The 9,359-nt window shown below is 57.1% G+C and overlaps 1 long non-coding RNA gene across 1 annotated transcript; it reads left to right on the forward strand.

The window, feature by feature from the left end:
• The first annotated feature begins 660 nt into the window (after positions 1-660).
• On the forward strand, positions 661-4,948 carry LOC143666480 (uncharacterized). Its single transcript, XR_013167656.1, has 5 exons — positions 661-822; positions 1,486-1,538; positions 2,721-2,865; positions 3,411-3,446; positions 4,866-4,948. It is a non-coding gene; the product is annotated as an uncharacterized LOC143666480 (long non-coding RNA).
• Positions 4,949-9,359: the final 4,411 nt, after the last annotated feature.

The following is a 9,359-nucleotide window of genomic DNA, read 5'->3' on the forward strand; positions in this document are numbered from 1 at the left end:
CAGCGATGACTGAGGTTTTCCTTCAGAAACTAGAGTGGGGGAGTGTAGTGGCTTGGTTAGTGTTCCCCCAAATTCACATCCGCCTGAAACCTCAAGACGTCACCTTAGGAAACAAGGTCTCTGCAGTTGTAATTAGTTAGAGATCTGAGATCTCCTGGATCTCTGGTGGGCCCTAAATTTAATGACTGATGTCCGTACAAGAAGAGGAGAGGACACTGAAAAACACAGAGACAAGACAGCCAGGTGAAGACTGGGCAGGGGTTGCCGCAAGCCCAGGAGGGACTTCCAGCCTCCAGAAGTGTGGATGATGCAATCTTTGTTTTATTAAGCCACCCAGTTTATGGTAATGCATTACAACAGCCCCAGGAAATGGATCAAGGTAGAACCTGCCCACCCTGGCAGGTCCTTAGGACATAGCCTGCATCCGTCTGCCAGGATATGATTGCCACAGGTCTGAGGCAAGTGGGGCATGGCCCCAGTGGGGTCCGGTGGTCCGGGAGAGCATGTGATCTGGTCCTGTTGCAGCAGCCACCCTGGCTGCCAGAGCTGCAGGGAGCTGGGAGGAGCAGCAGGGCAGGGAGCCTCTCTAGGTCCAGTGTGGGGGCGGTGCCTCTGGGTTGCCTGGTCAGGGGCAGCCCACACAAGGCTGGCTGAGGAGGCAGGGGGAACGAGTGCCTGGGGAGGCGAAGCTGTTGAGAAGGGGTCCAGGGCCCAGCTAAGTTGCCCAGGACGAGGCCAGCCCGGGAGGATGGACAGGAGGCCTGAGAAGGCGGCCACCTTCACCCATAGACGAGGCAGAACCCAAGCAAGTGCCAGTGCCAGGTGGGAAGAAGAGGTAGAGAGGGAATTGTGAGCTTACCCACGGGGCGTTCATTCCAAACAGGGATTGAGGAGCAAGGAGGGACCCCACACTTGTCACCTCCCAACCCGGGAGCAAGTGGGTAAGTTCAATCAGGAGGGCTTCAGGGAGGAGGTGTTCTCAAGGAAGAGACCAGAAAGCTGTGAAAGGGCCATTCACAGACCCACCTTCTTTAGTTAGCCTGTCCCCCCAGGCTCTGGGGCCAGCCCCTGCTGAAACCCGCCCCCTGCAAGCCCCTCCAAGCAACGCTTGGTCTTTCTCTGCCCTGCCCTGGGCCCAGGAGGCTGACCGCCAGGGACCCATCGCCGAGACCCCCTTGTCCTGGCATTTCTGGTCAGGTTTGGGCAGTGGGGGCGTCAGGATGGGATCTGAGGGCAGGAGGACAGAGACTGGGGATTCCCTGATCCATCCCTGCTGGCTCAGGGATCCGGTGGCTGTATCCCACTCCCCGCAGTCCCTGCTCCTGCTGAGGGCCCCTCACCCATGGCTCTGCTCTCTGGTTCTGGAGAGTGTCGCCTCCCATGGGCCCTTCAGGCCAGGGGCGCTGGTGGCACTCCAGTCCCTGGGCCGCCTCCCCTAAGCCTCCCCAAGCCTTAGTAAACACTCTTGATTTATTTCCCTGCTAGACAGCGTGCCATCTGTTTCCTGCTGGGGCCAACTCATCAGGACATCAGTAAAGGTTTGTGGGGTGCAGGGCCTTAGAGGTCACCCAGCTCAATCTTGGCTTTTTCTTAAGGGGAAACTGAAGCCCAGAGAGAGTAAGTAACCTGTCTAGGGTCACCCAGCCCCAGGGTTGGGGCTCACGGAATCTCCAAAAATGCTTTTGTGAGCCTCTGTTTGTCCCCCTCCCCCAGCCTGGCCCCCCCCCCCAGAGTCACGTGTGAGCATTTCCTCCTCCAGCAGGAGCTGGATGTGTCTGTTCCGGCCAATAAACGAATTAGGGGCATTTGCAGCACCTGGGGACCCAGCAAGCACCCTCCTTCCCTGCCCCAGAGGGCGAGGCACCTCCGTGCGGCCTGGCTGCCCAGCCTGCACTCCACCCCCGCCACTTCCCTGTCCTAGGTGCCCCAGCCTGTGTCCAGCCTGTGCACGTGTCCTTGCCACTGGACACCCTCTCTGTGTCCACCTGGCATGGTCCCACTTCTCCTTCTAGGTCACCCCTCTGCAGGAAGCCACCTCCAAGGCCCTGGGTCCCCTGCGTCCCCGCCATCCCTTGGACGATGTGGTAGCATTCTGCACCTGCCACCCCTGCCGAAACTGGGAACAACTTGAGTTTAGAGCCTTGCCTCAGTTACCCCTGGGGACCCAGCACAGACACGGGGGGTTGGCGATGAAAAATGCTAGGGTCCGGGACAAAGGTGGGAGTCTGGAGTCTGCTCTGGGCAAAGTCCGTGCTTCTCGGAGGAGCCGCGGCTTCACACACTCCCCCGGCTGCCGCGCCCAGCTGGGCCCCGCCAGCCGCATGGACAGGTGTGGCGTGATGGTCAGAGCTGTACACCTTGTGACCTCCAGCTGGGAGTTCAAGGAAGGGGAGGCCGGCAGCTGGGAAGGAGAGGCAAGCTGGAGGGGGGCCGCAAGGAGGCCGCTGGGCTGGGGGAGAGGGGACAAAAAATGGGCAGGACAGGTCGGCACCTCTCGTGGGGGCACAGTTGTCACAGCGCACAGATGGGGCTGTTGAGACCTGAGGAGGGGCTGGCCCTGTCCCGGGGGCTTATACACCCTGGACCTGTAGCCCCCCTGAGAGCCTCCTGTAAGGAGCAGGGTTGCGGGAAGGTGGCTCAGGTGTAGCATGTTACAGACCCGGCAGGGAGGTCTTGGAGATGTTTATTCCCCACAGCCCCCTCTCTCTCCCCTCTTTCAGAAGTAACCTCCCCCTGGGCTTTGGAAGCTGCGGGGTGTGCCCCCACCCCAGGCTCTGCAGCCTGGCCCAGGGAGGAGGCTGAGAGGACATGGGGGCCCCCTGGAGCCTCTCAGGAGCCTCCCACAGCTGGACGGCTGACCATTTGGTGGGTGTCACATCTTCTCGCGCATGTAGACTCCTCTGGGCCCGAAAGAGACAAGCTCCAACAGCTGTTGAAACTTGGGGTACAGGTGAAGGGGGCGGGATTGTGAACCTGGGACCTGACGGGGGTTCCCTGCATGGGGGGTTCCATCCCATTGCATAACAGAAAACCGAGGCTCCGCTGGCCAGAGCCTACCAGCCAAAGGGAAGCAGGCTGTGGCTGCTCCTCTGAACCCCACAAATCCAGCCCTGCCCTCCTGGCCCCTTCACATCACCTGGTCCCCACACTCTCCCCCTCCACTCCCCACTCCCCCAGGGGTCCCTCTAAAATATCATCTGCCTGTCTGCCCCTGATCGAAACCCACCATTGGCTCCCTCTGGCCTTCGCAGTTTCTCAGCAGGGTATCTGGGCCTCCTGGCCCCACTGACAGCCATCCACACCCCTCCTGCCCCACAAACCCCAGCTTCCCCGCCACCCTCCCGGCCCCTTTCCCACCTCCCCAAATCCCACCCACACTTTATTTTATTTTATTATTTTTACATGGACAGGCACCGAGAATCGAACCCGGGTCTTCGGCATGGCAGGTGAGAAGTCTGAGCCACTGAGCCACCACTGCCTGTCCCCACCCACATTTTTGAGGCCAGGTTCCCCCTTTCCTCTAGGCAGCCTTATTGACACCCCTTCTCCACCAGCCTCCAACACAAGAGTTCTCTCTCTCTTGAGGCAAAGCTCAGTCCCGGAATGAAAGCAATTCACCTCCTGCTGGGGGCGGGGGCTGGGGGCAGGGGCCCTCCCTCCTGGAGGGTCTCTTGCAAGTCCAGGTCTTGCCACCAGGGGGCGAGTGGTGCCCACCTGGAAGGCGTGGACCAGACGGGCAGGCGGCAGGCCTGGGGCTGAGGCTGAGGTTAAAGCCCAGGCCACCCCATCCTGTCCTGCCTGCTGCTCCGCTAAGAGCCCAGAGGTTCTGGAAACTTGGGGATCCCCTGCTCAGTTCCCTGGGTGAGCTTCCTGCCCGGGGCGGCACTTCAGAGCCCAGGCACATAGCTGACGCACCCTGGGCTGGGAAGGGGCTGAACAGGGCAAGCCAGGCCCCCATGGCGCTGTGACCCCCCGCCCCCCCATGTCCCTGGAGTGCAGTCTCTGGGGTGGCCCCCCCCATGTCCCGGGAGTGCAGTCTCGGGGGTGGGCCCCCCCCCGTGTCCCGGGAGTGCAGTCTCTGGGGGAGACTCTGCCAGGCCAATCTGAGGGACGAGTTGAGATGTGGTCAAGCATTAGGAAGAAAGTCTCCCCAGCAGCTTAGTGCCCTGCGGGGCACGGGTGGGGAGCCTGAGTCCAGCTCCCCGCCGCCTCCCTTGTGAGCCTGCTGGAAGTGGGCACTGGGGGAGTTCAGAGGAGGGGCCCGCCTTCATTCCCTGCCCTGCCCCACCTGTGTCGTTGGGGTCTCCCAGTGAGGGGCAGGGCTCAGCTGCAGGCACAGCTCTCCTGAGGAGGGAGCTTTGCCTTTGCTGGGATGAAACTCAGATCAAGGAGAGCCTGAACCCCGGGTCAGACCGTGCTCCTGGCATGCCCACGGACCTTCGGCTCTGACCCTCTCTGGGCCTCAGTTTACCCATCTCTTAAGTCTTTCCAGCTCCACCTGCGTGGTCTAGGTGGGTTGGTTTGGCAAGAGGAATGGCTTGAGCAGGGAGAGATAGTGAAGTGGCAGACAGGTCCCCAGTGACACCTCGGAACCCGAAACGGGCCATCCAGCAGGGGGCTGGACCCACGGCCAGGGAGGACTCAGGGCTGGCAGACAGGCGTGTCCAGCCTTGCCACCGTAGCCCCACTTTGCGGCCCTGTGGACAGGAGCAGGGTCGTGGTGCCCCTCCCTGCCCTGGGCCCAAATACCAGGGAGAAACAAAAAGGTGGGGTACGCTTTTATGCCAGCCTCCCAAACACTCTCCCTCTTTTCGTTCGGTTCAGTCTCACCCAATTCATTTCCCTTTTTTTTTTTTTTTTTTTAGGGTCTGCCAACACTTTATGCAAATTCAAATTTCAAAAAGACTCCTTTGGGGGAATAAAAAGGCTATTTGCTGTTTAAAGTTTATTTCTAGGTTGCAAAGATTATTCCCCCTTCCCCATGTTTTTAGACTTTCCGGTTTTCCCCATTCAATCTTGGCTGCCACGATCAGACAGACAGAAAGGGCAAGAACCTTTCCTCTGGCGTCAGTGATGGAAGTCTTAGCAGCGGACATTAACCGCTCCAGGGCTATGAGAGCTGCTTTCCAGTTCATTTCCTTTTAAGTCAACTGGGTTCCCAACAAATGCCCGGCGGCCCTGTGGGGGCAAGCAGGCTTGATTGCTCGATGTAAGAGCTCCCCATCTCATCTCTGAGGCCCAGTGCACCCTGCATACAGTAGGTACTTAATCTTTGCTTAATGAAGGTAAGGAGTGGGACAGCAGAGATGGGATGAGCAGGAGCCGAAGTTCTAAGGCCCCTCTAACTTAAGAGATGGACGGGAAGTAATGGCTGTAGCCCCACCCTCATTGCTTGTCCTTTTCGGGCTAATTTAAACTCCTGCTTTAGGGAAAGGGGGAAGGGGGAAGGGGAGCACATTTAGTGCAGGTCAGAGTGGGGGCTCAGGTGAGTGAGAATGAGAACCCCAAAGGGAGGGGGAAGGATGTGTCTGTCTCGTGACCTCTTTGGTGGGCTGTCACCTAGGACCCAGACAGGTGAGGGGCTTGGGAGGCAGGTGGGAGAGATGGGTGTGTCCTCCTGAAGCCTGAGACACAGGTGGGCTTCCCTGCCGAGCCCCCACCCTACTCACCGAGGCCATCCCGGGCTGGAGACGCACAAGCAGCAGCAGCAGTGACATCAGAAGCCGAAGCTGTCCCCCACTGAGCCCCATGGCCAGCCGAGCGGCCACACCCAGCCCACCTGAGGGTCCATCCCGCAGTGTCCACAGCCCCAGAGGTTGCCCTGTCTGTGCTGGACTGGGAGAGGATGCTTCTGGCACCTCCTGAGGCCCCTCCTGGTGTCCCCTCCTCCCAAACAACTGGTCAGATAAGTTTTGGGGCAGAGTCTGTGTCCCCGTGGATTTGGCATCACCAGAGAGGGGTCCAGAGAGAACAATCAGGTGTTGTCACCAAACAAGGCTGGGCACCCCACCCCCACGCCCAGTCCAGGCCGGGGAGGGGCCACGGGGGGAGGAGGCGGGCCCTGGGGTCAAGGCTGCCCCAGTGACAATCCTGCCACACCCAAACAGTCCCTAACCCGACAACCAGGGCTACTTCACATCCACGCTGTGTGTTTTCCAGAAGAGGCCTGGAGAGAGGGCAGGGGGCCTGTCCCAGGTCACTCGACCAGCCAGGACAGAGCCAGAGACCAAAAGATCACTCATTGCAAGCTTGGCTTCCCTCCTTGCAGGGCCCTGCTGTGCCCCCCAGCCCAGCCCAGGAGACGGGGGGTCCCAGATACCACCCTCCCTCCTCACCACATCCAGGTCCCATCCCTGCACCCTTCTCCAGCTATAGCCGCTGCCCAGGACAGGGCAGGCCTTCCTCTAGGCAGGTGGCCAGGCAAGCACTAAGTGCCTCTCACCTGTACGGGAGCAGCCCCTCGCCGGGCCCCAGCTTCGAGCACCAGCCTGCCCCCCACATCTGGCCAGTGCGTCCTCCTAAACCCAAACTGTGCCAGGTGTCTTCTCTGCTGAACCCCCCACAGATTCTCAACACCCAAGGCCTCGGTTCCTGGATGAGAAGGGGTTGTCCCCTGTAGGGGGCATGCCTCAGGTCCCGGGGCAATTGGGGTAGCTACCCCAACTCATAAAATCTAGTGTTCGAAGGAACCTCCATTAGGCAGCAGGATGGGCAGGAAACCTCCAGCATGTTGGGGCAGGAAGGGGTTGAGAGCCGCTGGCCAACCACCCGGGGCTGAAAGTCCAAGGTTGTCTCCGTCAGACTCTCCTCGTTGCTTCCTTCTTGGAGAACCCAGTATTCCCTCACACCTCTGAGTCTTTGCCTGTGCCATTCCCCTGCCTGAAATCACCTCCTCTGCAAAGAGAAAACTTCTACAGCTACCTCAAAACCCAGCCATCACCTTCTAGGCAAAGTCTTCCCAGACTCTCTGCCCAGCCTCTTTCTCTGACCCCCACACAGAATGAGTCCCTTGTTTCTCAGGGTTCTCATGGCACTTGGTGCAAACTGGTGTCCTTCCTACTGCTCCCTGATCAGTCAGCCATGTGCTGCCCGCCTTCTCTGGTGGCCTGGGGCAGGTGAGAAGCTGACCGACGTCAGGAGAGTTGACCCTGATCCAGGTCCCAGGAGCCCTGTCCCATCGAAGTTCTGACTTGGTGTAGAGAAGTCCAGCGGGGTTTCTGGACCCTGGGAGGAGCTCCTGCTTGCGTAGGAATGGACTGGTGTCAAGTCACAGACTCACTAGGATAAGAGCTGGTTGTATATGGGATACAAGCCTATCCCTTGACATTTAAAAAAATTTTTTAATTAATTTTTAAATTAAAAAAATATATATGACAAGAAAGAAACACAAACATTCTTAACATATGATCATTCCGTTCTACATATGTAATCAGTAATTCACAATATCATCACATAGTTGCATATTCATCATCATGATCATTTCTTAGAACATTTGCATCAATGCAGAGAAAGAAATAAAAAGACAACAGAAAAAGAAATCAACTGAAAACAGAAAAAAAAATTTATACATACCATACCCCTCACCCCTCCCTTTCATTGATCACTAGCATTTCAAACTAAATTTATTTTAACATTTGTTCCCCCTATTATTTATTTTTATTCCATATGTTCTAATTGTCTGTTGACAAGGTAGACAAAAGGAGCATCAGACACAAGGTTTTCACAATCACACAGTCACATTATGACAGCTGTATCATTATAGAATCATCTTCAAGAAACATGGCTACTGGAACACAGCTCTACATTTTCAGGCAGTTCCCTCCAGCCTCTCCATTACATCTTGAATAACAAGGTGATATCTACTTAATGCTTAAGAATAACCTCCAGGATGACCTCTCGACTCTGTTTGGAATCTCTCAGCCACTGACACTTTGTCTCATTTCCCTCTTCCCCCTTTTGGTCGAGAAGGTTTTCTCAATCCCTTGGTGCTGAGTCTCAGCTCATTCCAGGATTTTTGTCCCACGTTGCCAGGAAGGTCCACACCGCTGGGAGTCATGTCCCATGTAGACAGGGGGAACCCATCCCTTGACATTTTGCGGTCCTCTTTGGATTCACCAGCACCCATCAGTGTCCCAAGTACAGCAACAGGGCATGACCTGGGAAAAAGAGAGATACCATCTCTCATGGGTTGAATTGTACCACCCCTTTCTCCCACCCCAACCCCCAGCAAAAGAAAGATATGTTAAGTCCTAACCCCAGAACCTTAGAGCGTGACCTTATTTGGAAAGAGGGTAATTGCAGATGGAATGAGTTAAATTAAGACGAGGTCATACTGAAGTGAGGCCGGCCCCTAATCACATAGGATCGGTGTCCTTATAAGAAGGGGAGAAGAGACACAGACAGACCCCGGGGAGGATGCCCTGTGAAGATGGAGCTTGGCCATCCTGCAGCAAGGACCTCTAAGATTGGTCAGCAAACACAAGAACCTAGAAGAGGCAAGGAAAAGCCTCCCCTGCAGGTTTCAGGTGGAGCATGGCCCTGCAACACCTTAATTTTTGGCCTCCTGGCCTCCTAAACTGTGAGACGCTAAATCTCTATTGTTTGAAGCACCCAGTTTGTGGTGTCCTAGGAAACAGAGACCCCACTTTCTCATTTGCCCTGGAAGATCCTTTATGACCAAAGTTCTTGAGAAGGTTGTCTCCACGAGGTGGCCACCCTCACCACCGTTACTCATTCTAGCCGGACCACAGTCTCATTTCCACCTCTCAGCTCCCTGGGCACGGCTCTCGCCAAGGTCTCCGCTGCCATGTCCCACAATCCCGCCTGGCCCCAGGTCACTGAGCCCTGGGCACGTGGCTGTCTCTGAGCCCCTCCTCTTTATGATGTTCACTTCTTCCTTTGCTCTCTGGCCTCTTGTTTCTCTTCCCACTTGCCCGGCTGCCCCTTTCCCCCTGCTTCCAGGGCATCTCTTCCTGTCCCTGAAGTAGAGGGCCTTCTCTGGCCTCAGCCCTGCTTCTCATCCTGCTTGGCTGTCCCTCCTCTCGTGACCTCCACTTCCACAGCTCCAGTCCCTGCCTCTGTGTTGATGTGTCCCAGATCTGAGTCTTCAGCCCGGCCCTCTCTCCGTGTCCCCACCTGCCAAATGGACATCTCCACCCCATCCTCTGCTGCAGTCTTTTCCTTCTCACCTGGACCCACACAGACCTGTCTCTCCCCAGGGTCCCTGATCTCAATTCATGTGTCCCCCACTGACCACACAGGAAACTTGGGGTCCTTGTCAGCCCCCCTCCAGGGTGCTGTACCTCAAGGTCTCCCAAACCCTTCCCCACCTTCCCCACTGCCCCAGTCTGGGGTCAGGC

The sequence above is a fragment of the Tamandua tetradactyla genome, chromosome 23, assembly GCF_023851605.1.
Source record: "Tamandua tetradactyla isolate mTamTet1 chromosome 23, mTamTet1.pri, whole genome shotgun sequence".
In the NCBI taxonomy this organism is placed as follows: domain Eukaryota; kingdom Metazoa; phylum Chordata; class Mammalia; order Pilosa; family Myrmecophagidae; genus Tamandua; species Tamandua tetradactyla.